We start from the raw sequence: 14,435 nt of genomic DNA on the forward strand, positions 1-14,435 counted from the left end.
AATCAGTCTATCTTTTGTGCTGCAAAGTGATTCTGTTTATTATGTTGAGCAGGATCCAAAGCATACAAGCAGTTGCATCATGATCATCTCTGTAACCACTAGTAATGCTTCTGAAATTATTCCTCTAAAATCAAACCCTAATGTCCAGTTTTAACATGTGGGGACTTGACACAAAATATTCATCAACCCACAGAAACTAAGCTATTTAATTAAGGCCATCAATTAACTTACTTTCTATAGATTGGGTTTGCTTGCTTTTTCTAGCAAGCTAATTCTTATACTTGTAAACATTCAACAATAGACCCCAAACATGTGGCTTCTGAAAAAAAAAAAAAAAAAAAAAAAAAAAATATATATATATATATATATATATATATATATATATTTTTTTTTTTTTTTTTTTTTTATGGAAGTTTGCGTAACCTTATGGTGGCTATGCCTTTATACCACATATTTCAGATGGCATGTGGCAGGTAAATGCTAATTTTGGACTGAACTTTGGGTGGTCAGTGCTCATGATGCTTTGTGTAAAGCATGGGGTTATATTTATCATATGGTTTGAGAATGTGGGAAATGACAGGTGGCCTGTGGCATGCAGTCTTTTGAACCTGCTAACAAGTTCACATCAAAAGTGCCATGTCTTTCACTCTCACTGTACTAATGTGTGTGTTTATTTCTGTGTTTTTTTTTCTCTCTCTATCAGTCCAAATGTCCAAAAACAGACATGAGGATCCCATGCACACCACAACATTTCTGCATATTTGCATCACTGGCAGACAGGCGAATTTGAGCATGCACATTTACACACACACACACACACACAAACATACACACGTGTGCGCACGTGCATGCTCAAAACATACAGAGTACACACTCTGTCATTCAATCACATTGTGACATTTCTTGTCATTTGTCTACTTTCTCTTCTTTTGTTTGTCACTGTCTGTCTGTCTCTTTGTCTGTCTGGAGATATTTGTAGCCTGCAGCTTATTGTTATATATATATAGTAAACTGTTCCACATGTGAGGCCTGTGCAGAGTATTCATATTACATGAGCCAGCTATAGGCACCCAATCTATCCCTCGCACACACTCACACTCACACACACACACATGCACGCACGCACATGCACTCATGCCCTGTAACATTTATGCCTGTTTGTACGCAGTACATTCCTCTGCCAATAGGTCTGTATGCCTTGCTTTGTGTCTTCTTGCTTCACCACCCTGTCCTTAATCTGAATGTTTTCTTGTACCCCTTCAGCTATTCAAGTTCAAAATTGAACGTTTTCCTTTTCAACCTTTTCTACTAGTTTTTCATCTGTGGTTTCTACATTTTATTCAAGGAGATGACAAATTTCAAAATGCCCCAATGAAAGTGTGAAAATGAGGAATGAAAGTGCTAAAGGCACTTCAAGAAATTGGTAGTTAGTTTTAAAGAGAAAGACATGAGGGGTGGGGAGTGAGAGAGAAGACAAGGAAGAAGGCAGGGAGAAAGGAGAAAGAAATGTAAAAAAGAGAGAAAGAGACCTCATTGGGTGAGTAGGAGTGCTTAATCTATAGTGCTCATGTGTGTTTGCAGAGACCAGAGTTAGCAAAGGTATGAAACACAAAAATAAAAAAGGTATATTTCTCCCAGTAAAATACAGAAATAATGAGCAGTCAACGCAGCTATGCAAATAGACCTAACACACACACGCACACACACACAAGCTGACTGTGCTAACAGGGCTTTAATATACAGATGTGTGGGCACCTCTTTCAAAACTCATCTACACTGAAATAATTTGAATTACCCCTGCTGCCTCTTTCCCTGATTAACATACCCTTCCCCACAAACAGGCCATCCTGCCTCTCCTGTTCTGGTTTCCAGGCTCTGGCCCTCCACGGGGTGCACACCTTTAGGCTTTTTCCACAAAAGCGCCTGTGTGTCCAAGCCGTCAATGGTGCCTTTATGGGGCTGTTGTGTGCCAGGGAGGGACTGACCACAGACTCTGCACTGGTCTGGGTGGGGTTTCTGTGGTGGGATGATGGGACATGGTGCAGTGAGTCTTTGTGGCCTCATTTAATCTTTTATAATGGAGCTATATTGATTTCTGATATATATACATACAGGCACAAGGTAAGTAGTAGAGGTTTTTACAAGTCTGGGTAATGAAGGAAAATAGTATTTTTTTACTCCAACATCAGATATATATTTGGGTTACCATGATAGTAATCAGATTACAGATACATTTGAAAAATAAATAAAGAAAGATAACATGTAAATAAAAAAGAAAATAACATGAAAGTTTCAACAGATTAAAATAAGTTTAATTAATTTGTGCTTGGCTCTTTAATCAAAAACAAATGAGCAATATTGGAATGGAATCAAAACAGGTTGCAAAGCTTATGTAAGTATTTTATTAGTGTAACTTGTCATTTCCAGACAATTCGATATCTATACTGAATATAGTTTGAAAGAGACCTACACATTCCTGTATAGATATTTATCTAGATATACTTTTTGAACTTAACAGACCCGGATTTGCTACAGTACACCATATTCACAAAATAAAAACATCATCAACACAAAATAAGATACAACACACACACACACACACACACACACACACACACACACACACACACACACACACACACACACACACACACACACACACACACACTAACTCACTCACTCACTCACTCAAAAGCATCAAGGACTCCAGGCTCATGGTGTAGCAGGAATCAATCAAAGACTGCTTTAGCTTTTGTTAATGTCCTGAGTCTTTCTGCATCCCTTTTGCTCACTTGTTTTTCCAGTAAGACCTTACATTTTTCCCCCCCTTTCCAAATCTGGAGGCAATATCTTTAGTATTAGACCTTGACCTATTAGAGTCATGTCTGCTTTGTATTCACAGAAACCCTGTTTAATTAGCACAGAAATATTATTCTCAGTTAGCTCTATTCTACTTACTGTTTTTTAACAAAGGTGCTAGCCTATCTTAGTTACAACTATATCATATATGTGAACTGTAGTAGGGTAATCTCATTACTAGTATTAATCTATGTTACTCTAGTACCTGGGATGACATGGTACTCCACTTATGAATATGAACTATAAAAACAATGGTTGAGGATTTAAACACAATTACTAGTGTAATGAATGTTTTAATTCTTATGAATGCTTTGGAATTTAAATAGAAAGCTAAAGCCACAAACAATATAAAAAGAACTTTAACAGACTGTTAATTACACTGAAGTCCTGAAAAACACTTGATGTGTTATTTAAGTAGCTGCCCAGCAAGAATATCAAATTCATGAAATATTCATGAATATCAAAATCATGAAAATAAAACTTTGGTTGTAGTCTGACACAACTTTAGGGGAGTATTGAATAATTGAATAATTGCCCTGGGCAACATAACAGACACCTGGAAATAAGAACAGAGTGGTTGCATTACTGTGACATTTGTGGAAAAAAGTGATGGATCAAGAAAATGACAATATTATGACATTACACAGCATATGTACTTACAAGGTGCCACTTAATGGAGTAAGTGGTGATCAAGACCAGCTTTTCAACATATGAACACTTGGTTACCATTAGTTGGACAGTTTTAGTACTGCAAGATTCCATGATGCCATTGTTAGATGGTGGTTATTTTTCAAGCTGTAAGGGTTTCTAAATGTTAATAATTATGATGTTATGTTAATAATATGTATAAACTACATATTACACTTGTGTTGTCTGTAACACCTCACCAGTTATGAATGAGACCAGTTTGCTTTGAGCCAGGTGGGAGAACGCGCCCCTTTGAAGTTTGCTAATCACTTGAGTTTGGCACCCCTTTGTCCAAGAGTAAAGAGGCAGTCTGTTTGAAATGGGTAACAGCCACACAAGCAAACACGTCTATAAAAACATGAGGTAAGAGGGAATAATTATGCTGCTGAAATATGAGATATAAATCAAGATGCCTAAGGGAAGCTATGAACCTCAAACCAAAGGATGTGGTGCACTAAAACAGAGAGATTAACACACGCATGCATTGCAGAAATTTTCACATGAATGCTTATGGCCTTAGAGAACAAATGGATATTAATCTCAACAAGTGGAGACACACACACCCCTCACAAAAGCAGTGTTTAGATATCCATGTACAAGATTCAGCTTTAGAAAAAAAACACACACACTGTTATACACACATCATTCTCAACATATGGCAATGAACAAATGTTACCCTGTTTCACTGCACTGAAACATTCACACACATGTGCAAATAGAAAACAACCACAGCTTCCTTACATGACTGAAAAAACAACAATGCGTAAATTTCTATTGCTGATAAATTAAGCCATTTCTGTGATACTGAAATGCAAGACTACTTTCTTCCCAAAAAAACATTTTTATGAGTGCGGTCACCAGTGGTGCACAAAGATTCTAGTTTAGGAACATTATGCTCTTGGCTGCACAGTAAAAAAGTAGAGCTAATATGGATATAAATATTCATAGGTACCATAATAGATGTTTTATGCAGTGGACATGACAAATAAAGAGCACCACATCTGTAAGCAAAAGTTGAGGGCAGGAAAGTCTATAATTAGTTTAATTTAGCTCTGTTTTTATTTGAGGTTTCCAGTAAATACAAGTCTGACCATAAGCATCTGAAAATGCTTGAGTAAAATGCAGTTCAGTTTAATTCAGTTTGCTTCTGGGAAAAAAAAGTTAAACCAAACCAAATTATATCTTTAAAGGAATAGTTTACATAGAAATGTAAGTATTTCAAAATCACGAGAGAAAGGTAGCTGAGACTAGTTAGCCTGATTTGCATAATATTGATTGCTCCTGTTAGCTTCAATTCAGTGTTTGCAGTGTAGCATTTTTAGGTGGAGTGTTATTTATTATGATTTTGACTGCTGTAGAGAGCATTCAATTATCATACTCACCATATTCATTATTTTATAATGGGAGAGGAGCTTTGATTTATAAAAAATTTTAACTGTAGAAGTAAATTGAACTTAAACTGAACTTAACTCATGCACTCTGGATCACATGTAAGGTAAAATGTATTCCTGGTGGTAATACTGGAGAAATACTGGCACAACACTATCTAAATCTATAGGAAAGGAAGTTCCTTTGGTTTAAAAATTATAATATATCAGAAAATAGATTGCAGAGCTTGGAACTGTGAGGTTAACAATTTTTTCAGACCTTTAAAGCATTTATTTAAAGCAGACCTTTAAATTAATTGTTTCACAAAAGTTAGTCATGCATAACACAGCCTGACCAATAGCTTTGGTATTGAGAAACCTATCACACCTCATTAGCTTCTCACTGGACTTCCAATGGTCTCCAATTGTGCAATCGTTTAATCCTTTATAATACTCAATAGATAAAATATAAACTCACAATATAGTTTTATATAACTTCTTAATCAGGTTTTAATGACTTTATGCTGTGGGGGTAGCTATGAGAACTCAGATTGATGAAAATGTCACTGACCTGAGAGATTATTCTAATACAGTTTTAAAGTGTTGAGACCAAATTCAAATAAAATGCCACGTTCCCATAAGTATTCATTGATCCGCACTCAGGTACATTACCTATGGCAAATTACCTAAATTAAATTGGCTGGTTTCTTAGGATTTTTCTTTCTTTCCACAGTGAATACAATCAGATCATGGCATTTAAATCCACCTGTCTCATTTAAGACCACTGTTTTTTAATATAAGGTCCACAGTTCATGAATCATGCTGAATTGAATTAGATATACAATATGTCCCAAAGGAGCATTCTTTTAAAACAGTCCTTTTGAAAGGAGACATTTATTTTGCAGTAAAGCAGAATGGATTGCATTGCATATATATTGCTCTTATTATATTAAAAGACAGAATTAAGTTTTAGAAGTCTTATAGTGCTTTATCTTGCATGTCTGAGAGAAGGTTAAAGTAATATTTGCCTTGTGCCCTGAGAAACTCTCAGGTGAGTGGTGAGTGAGTGGGTGGAACCACACAAAACTCTGAGTGAATAATGAATTAAAAAAAAAAAAAAGTCTATAATTAATATTTGTCACTTGATTCAAAATATCTACACTCACGCCTTAGGAATAAATATTTATACATACAGGCTTTAAAAATCTGAAAAATGTTAGCATATTTTTCTTTAAGACAGTATAACAATTTAGAAGGCACTGCTTCTATTAATTTGGAATATGAGGTGTGCAAAGACGACATTATCCCAAATAAACCCCAATGGCTGACCCTTGGAGTTGAAAGGTCTTCCCTTAGGTCACCTCTCAGTGCCTGGAGCTACAGAACAAGGTCCCAGGTTGAACATTATTAAAGATATGCCCAGGCACTGACACATTATATGTTACCTTAGAGCTCTGCCCCCGTCTGTTTGCTTTTATCTGCTGGAGATGTCAGTGTTATTAAAGCCTTGTGTCACTGTCATTAAAGTGCTTATATTTATCTGTCTATTTATAGTTTGCCATTTTCAATCCTCTTCTTTTTTGCTTTTATCGCATTCTATAGTGTGCAAATCAAACTTCAGGTTAATTGGGCATTATAACTTACCATTACAAGCTATTATTGCTGTGCAGCACATAAGAGTATATTATGTATTATTAATATAAATATAAAAATTCTATATTTTATTTTATTCTATACTACAATAATTAGAACAATTATAGAATTGTCTATACAGTTCAGAAAAAAATGTCTTCTAAGACTGGTGCATTCGATTTCTCCGGTAAGCATACCATTGAACTTGATGTAGATAATTAGAAGCGTCAAATTACTCTTTCCAGTACCCGATTAGACTCTAAATGTGAAGATATTATGTAGTGTGGGGATTGAAATATTCATGAGAACTGTTTGTGGTTAAACTTAAGCAGGCTTCAACATGCCAGAACAGCATAGCTCAACCAGCTCCTCACACATCTATATGGCTCACATGTTCTAAATGCATGAATGTAAGAATTTAGGTCATGTATGAGAATGTAGGTCACCTTCTCATGTTATCTTAATGCACCCATCTTCAGATCAAGTCTTCTAATTAAACTCATGCTATTGTATGCCACAAAAGAAATTAGAGAAGGCTAGTTGTTTAAACATGCACAAATCTCTCAGTTTAATTAATGCAAACCAGTTGCAAAGTAGAAGTGATAGTTTCATTGGGAGTGTGCATATATGGGTGGAAGTTAGCTATGCAAGGGGAGTGATGAAAAGCGGTGACTGATGGGTGCAGACGGCAATAGAGGGAGCAAGAGAGAGAGAGACAGTGAGGAGACAGACAGCATTCTCTGCCTCAAGGGCTTGTCATTCTCTAAAAAAGCCAGGTACAAAGAGATTCAGAAGGAGGAGGAGTTAAAGTATTTAAATGCTCAAAGCACACACACACACACACACACACACACAAACACACACACACACACACACACACACACACACACACATACATACACTGCTGCTGGGATAATTTAAGATGAATGCTTAAGTATGGTTGCAAGTGAAGGCTAGACTAGACAAATAAAGCCAGCTTGTCAAGTTAGGTAAGCAGGAGACAAACTGACTGAAGAGTTCACACCATGTACACAGTGTGACAGGCACAAACAGCCACTGATGCAGCCTTCATCAGTGTAATTAACAATTGCAAAATCCTAAATTTAAACTGTCACCTGGGTTTGTTACTATGACTGAACTCAAAATTTGATTAACTGATCATGACAGTTTACATTTGTGGATTTTCATACCTTAAGAATTGTCCTTCATTCTAATAACTACATATGATTTCACATCTCTCTCTCTCTCTCTCTCTCTCTCTCTCTCTCTCTCTCTCTCTCTATATATATATATATATATATATATATATATATATATATATATATATATATATATATATTATCTTGAAATAAACTGCATTTAGTATACAACATTTGAGACCTTTGTATTTTTTCTCTTGTATTGCTCACTCATGTGTAAACTGTAATAACTTGTTCTTATCACCACCTCTGTTTGGTCAAAAATGTGCACATATCATCACTACATATGTGAATCTCACCCACTTTCTCTCTTATGCACACCCCCTTTCTGTCTTACACACAGACACACACACACACACACACACACACACACACACACACACACACACACACACACACACACACACACACACACACAGATAAGCTATGTCCCATATGAATGCAGACGTTTGCTTGAGGTCCCCAGTATTCAGAGCAGTTCATTTTAATGTTTCCATAATGTTTAGTAAGCTGTATTTAGCTGTAGCTCAGACTGTTTACATAACCTTTGTAGATCCAGACATTCACCTCCTTATAGAAAATAAACAAGACTTGAACTGCCTATAACCATCCGTCACAACTTAAAAATTTACTTACAATCACGCTCCTCAAGTCATAACAACCATATTGTTTAGAAGGCATTACATTCACTAAATGCTTAGAACAATCACCAATCAGGTCCTATTTACATCTGCTTTTATAAGATGGGTTTTCATGTGGAATGATCCTCTTCTTGTTCTGTAATAGATCTGTGTTTATTGTGAAAAGGAAGACTGTGTTTCAGGAGATAAAAATGTGATATTCAGTAGTTGTTTAATACATTTAATAGTTATGGTGGATTATTAAGTCTATTTGTGCTGAAGGTATCAAACTGTCTGAAATAGTTCAAAGAGGCAGACAGCTCAGTCTTTGACAATGTACACATAATTTCTGACACCTGAGATGAAGATGTCTGTAGTCAATATTAACAGGTATTCTCATGACATGTGTACTCTCACACACACACACACACACACACACACACACACACGCACACACGCACACACCAATACTCTATTTCTTGTTCTCAAAAAGAATGTGACTCAAAAGAATGCTGAAAGACTAGAAAAAATATATAATAGGTGTAGGTTTAATTTACAAGAATTACTGGGGTAATTACACCCCCCCCCCCCCCCAAAAAAAAAAAAACAACAACCTACTATGCTAATACAACACAGGTCATGTGGCACAAGGGATTAAAGTTTGTAGGTTATTTTTTAAATAATCCTTAATTAACAATATCCAGTTTTCCAAAACCAAAACTAAAATGACATTACACTAATGCAATAGGCTAAACTGATTAGACCAAATGAGGTTGCATTCAAAAAAATGTATACAGATTATATATGATGAATTTGACCACTCACAAATTTGATGATCTACAAAATGATCATTATGCTATACTGCTGTCAAATACTAGGATACCATATTGTTGACTAGAGATCATCTTGTTGTTGGCAGTATTTATTTTTCCTGTCATTATTTACTAAGTATGTGTTGGATGGTGGTATAGCTGGGTTACATCCCATGTTATTGAGCGTTTGTGTATATCTGTATTAAAGGCACCAAATGACACCTAATGCAAATAAATATCAGTAAAAATAAATATGATGCATGAGACTGGCTAAGTTCCTCACTATAGTGATCTGCTTTCATCTCTTTCCTCTGCTCTTTTTTCCCCTTGTTTCTTTCTAGTTTTCAGTTAATAAGTCCTTCTGCTGATGGGATATGCAAACACACAGACACACACAAACATACAAACACAAACATATTCATTCCATATAGCATATTTTTCTCAAGCGAGCAAAGTATGCACACAGTGCTATTCACACACATTAACATGCTAATTCTCCAAAGATTCACGCTATTGAAAATGTCCAGCATGAAATATTACCTTTGTACCTAACTTTTACATATCAATACACACATACACACAAGAACACTCATTTGTGGCTTAGATCTGTCCTCTGAACGCTCTTACCCTTAGTCTCACTCTTGCTCTGACACGTTCCACCTCTTTCTTTCTCTTCCTCCACATGTAAGTTGAGCTCAGTGTTGAAAAGACCTTAGCGCAGGTCTCCAAAAACATTGTTAAAACGCAAACTTACCTGATCTAGTGAGGTCTGGCAAACAGATGAGATGAAGTAAAAGAATGATTGGAGAGAGGAACCAAAAAGACAAGTGGGAGCTCAGCTGACAGAGCTTGTCAGTTAGAACCTGCACTCCTTCGCTGGGATAAAGAGAAATCTGTGGTATTCCGCCCCTTTTTCACTCTTGCTCCCCCCCCCCTCTCTCTCTCTCTCTTGCTTTCTTTCTCTCTCTCCACTGTCTTTAGCTCTTCTCTCTTGCTTACCCTCTCTTTCTGAATCTTTCCCTCCTTCTACGTCTCTTTGCCCTGAATGCACTGGTATTTTAGCCTTTGTGTTCTACCATTCTGTAAAGTTGTGTTTTACGAGTATTCTCTTAGACTCTGCTTTCATAGTCCTGGCAATGACATTCTCTGCTTTGCCCTATCCCACTCTCTTTGCTTTACAAAGAATTATATTCTTGCCTTTTTAAACCACAGAATGCATAACAGGATGGAAAGTATGGGCCAGAAAGATTATGTTACCTTCTCCCCCACTCCATATTCTCTTCATACCATCGCTTATTCCTTCTTGTTTTGCCCCTTTTCCACTGTCATGGAATTCTCTTTTCCACTCCTTCACCCTCTCGTTCTGCAACCCCTGTTCTTTGCCACAGTCTGCCATTTCACTAGATTATTATTATTTTTTTTGGTTTTATGGTTTTATCTCGTACATTTTCTGGGTGCCACATTACTTTCTTTTCCTCTTCCTTTTTTGTCTTTCTTGCCTTTCTCTATTTCATTCCCAGTTGAACAGAGCACTCCCTCTTCTGTTGTCACCTGCCATTTAGTTTATTACGCTTTTTTGTTGTGGTTTTGTTGTGGACTTTTTTTCTGTACTCTTTTTTTGGAGGTCATTGACACCTTTTCCCCATGAACATCAAACTAGACTGTTTTCCCTTTTTTAACCATCCTTTCTCAAACACACTATGTCCACTGAGTGTGTGCATATGTGCATTTGTGTATGTGTATGAATTCCATAAACATGTTGTCTAATACACACTTGTGCACACACACATACACACACACACAGACAAGCAGAAACAATCATTGCCCCCTCAGACATATATAAACACACCTGCCTTCAAGGACTGGGCTCTATGGGGATATAGAGTATCAATGCAAGGCTTTTAGTGACTATTTAGTGTGGATAAACTCCAGGTTGGCTTCAGCCCTTTGGGATCATCTCAGTCCCCAATACATACCTATGGTGCTGATCTATGATTAGTTTCTCTTTTTGCATACTGATCCCAGTTACCATATACTAAAAACCAAAACAGAAACATCCCCTCTTTTTCTTGGCATTTGGCATTTGCTCATTAAACTATAACAGAAACTGCACTCATCAATCAACTTTAACATCAATATCATCAAACACCAATTTCTGAATATTTGCCTCCAAGTAGTGCACTCAGTTGATGCCAACATTACAAAAACACTATGAGCCACAATAGGCTAAGAACATTTCACTGATCATCTCTGATCAAAAATCATTATCTTGAATACTTTTGCATTCCATAAGCTTCTAGTTATGCAGTGGCCTTCAAATTAGTGCCTTTCTGTCCCTTTCTTGGGTCATGAAAGTACATGGATGTCCCAAAGACATCCCAAAACTGTGAGTAAAGTCTACTAAGGTGAATTATAAATCAAGGAAAAATTGCATGTATAACTAAATGTTTTAAGACCAGCTGGGAAATAAGATATTATACATCACCTTATTCTAGAGCATGTACATACATTATACAGAGATAGTATAGAGAATGTTAAACACGGTAGCCTGTTCTTGTCACTCCATAGTGCATGCCTAAGTTTTACATACACAAATCATTTCTTTTGTTGTGATTAGTTCTAAGGAAGAAGGAAAGAGACTACCCAGTGAGATGAACAAAGTTAACATAACAGATAAAGAAGAATTGAATACAATGGCCATGAGATGACTAATGGATCAAAATAGATCAGATCTCTCTTTCTCACTGGCACTCTCACTGTTGTCTCTGTCACTGTCTCTCCCACTGTCTCTCTCACTGTCTCTCCCACTGTCTCTCTCAATTATGCTCTCAACTGCCTTTGGTCATGCTATCAACTGCCTTTTGCCTCTTCTCTTATAAAAATTTATAAAAACCAGTAAAATATTTTCATTCTTCTTCATTTTTACTTTTTTTTTTGTCTAAATTTCTTCCACAATTCGAATTTCAGCGTTGACAGTTTCCTCCAGTTTTCTGGGTTCCTTGTTATACCAACCTGGAAGAGTGAAAGCCAATGTGTTCACCCACCATATCTCTTTGAGCTGTAGCAATGCTTTAAATGGCAGGACACATGTTGAGAGGCGCGTTAATTAGTCCATTTTGGACACCCACCCACACATGGATGTGGCATTACTGAGAGACCTAGCCCAATGAGTGCAAACTTCTTTTCTGTTTGTACTGTTCAAGAACTTCCAAGTTCTTTTCAAGGAGTCTACATGCCACATTGGTGGCATTGTACATGTTCATCTACTGGTTGTGATTGGCCGTGCGCATTTTTATGTGGAAACAGTAAAGTCAAAGGTTAGTGGTGTTTGTGTTTCAGTGTCAGTGAAGTGTTGGTGAATGTGTATGTGTCTGCCTATGCACCAGCATGCAAGAGTGAAAAAAGTTACATTACTTATATATATTACTAAGTGTTGCGGTTCTTAAGGTACAGAGTACAGATAAAATAGCTGTTACTGAAGAAACTATATCAAATAATGTGTTGCTGTTGCTGGAGTATTTATTGCAATAATGATCTTTAGTTATTTTAAATGGTTTAAGTGGACAGGCTGAGTAGCAACCCTCATGCATCAACCATAAAACAACAGTTTTTACAATTGTCTTGTATTACAAAGAGATGTCAACTGCACAAAAGCACTAATAGTTGTTTGCCGTTAAATGCAACATGGAACTAATTCTAACTATTACCTTTATTATCTGAAAAACCTTTGACCAGACAGTAAACGCACAGTGATCCAAATGTAGCAAGTTGATTTCCAGAGAAGCAGCTACATCACCTAAACAGATTGTGATACTGTAATAAAATATTTTGAATACCCAGTAATGAATAGCAAGAGCACCATTGAAAACTCTATTTGACCACAAACTACAACACAAGGACACCTTTCCTGCCTACAGCGATGGTCGTAAGATGTACGAAGCAATCTAGTAATAAAAATATCTTAAACTAAATATGTATATGAGGAATGTATGGAGCAACAGCACCCAAACCATGAAGTCCTAAAATGGGGACTAGGACAAGAAATGGAATGGCTGAGTGAGTTTTTGGAGGACATAAAATGGGGCCCTGTTTGGAAGTGAGTTGAGGAGAAACCACAGAGCAGTGTAAGCCTGGGGCTGAGCAAGCGAGGAAAGGAAAGAGGTAGGAAAAGAGGGGAAGGGAAAAAGGAGGGGGGCAATCGCGGCAGGTTTTAATCAACAGCAAGCTGTCGGTAATGAGATCACCATCCCTGTCCAATTAGATTGATATCATGTGAAGCCTGTGTGTGTGTGTGTGTGTGTGTGTGTGTGTGTCAGAAGCATCTAGAGGGCCCTAGCTGTTTTGATAAACATATGCTTATTTACACACTCCCCAGAATATGTCTCTCATTTCAATTGTGAAAGTTTACTGAAGTGAACAGTGTTGCATGTGCATGCACACACACCCACACACACGCACACACACACAGAGAGAGAGAGAGAGAGAGAGAGAGAGAGAGAGAGAGAGAGAGAGAGAGAAAGAATGCACTGTACTACATTTGAAAACTGGCAAGTGCAGGAGAGAAAGAGAGAGAGAGAGAGAACAGAGCAGTTGTCAGTTTTGGGTTATAAAGTTAAATACACATCCTGAGTAATGAAGGAGCTCATTCAGTCCACATCAGTCCCAATGTGGAGCAATTTACACATTTTAACTGCTGCCATGAATGAAACACACACACACACACACACACACACACACACACACACACACACACACACACACACACATACACACACACACACACACACACACACACACACACACACACATCAGTTGGCACAATGGCATTGCACAGTATGAAACACATGCATACAAGTCACACTCTCACAGACTCTCTAGCATAGGCCTTCATTAAAACCTTTATTCTGTGTGTTTTGAACCAAGTCACATTGAAAACACACAAAATAAAATTACAACCATTCACCTTGAGGTAAAAAGAATGTCTTCTTATATTGTAATATGCTTTACTGCAATCTGTGAATGGATGTGCAGATGTACAGAGCAGACACTGCTACATATGCTTGATATGAGGTGAGTAGCTTTCCTGTGTAAACTTCCCAAAAATCAGCCAATGATGTCATCATGAACCTGCGGTGAACCCACCTCTGTCAACTGTCATTACAGTCTGATTCCCCCAAGCTCTGCACTTGTTTTCTTTTGTTCAATCTGTTTCTCCTTTCCTAACTTCAATTCTCTATTCCTTTCTTTCTCTCAGTGCAG

The 14,435-nt window shown here is 37.1% G+C and overlaps 1 protein-coding gene across 3 annotated transcripts in view; it reads right to left on the reverse strand.

The window, feature by feature from the left end:
• The window catches only part of rargb (retinoic acid receptor, gamma b), a 35,157-nt gene extending 25,114 nt beyond the window's left edge, over positions 1 to 10,043 (reverse strand). For all 3 annotated transcript variants that reach the window (XM_081705563.1, XM_081705564.1, XM_081705562.1), the window contains exon 1: positions 9,931 to 10,043. The gene's annotated coding sequence lies outside the window, so the exon portion shown is untranslated. The remainder of the gene's footprint in view (positions 1 to 9,930) is intronic.
• Positions 10,044 to 14,435: the final 4,392 nt, after the last annotated feature.

Source organism: Electrophorus electricus, chromosome 22 (assembly GCF_041902795.1).
Source record: "Electrophorus electricus isolate QZ-2024a chromosome 22, ASM4190279v1, whole genome shotgun sequence".
NCBI lineage: Eukaryota > Metazoa > Chordata > Actinopteri > Gymnotiformes > Gymnotidae > Electrophorus > Electrophorus electricus.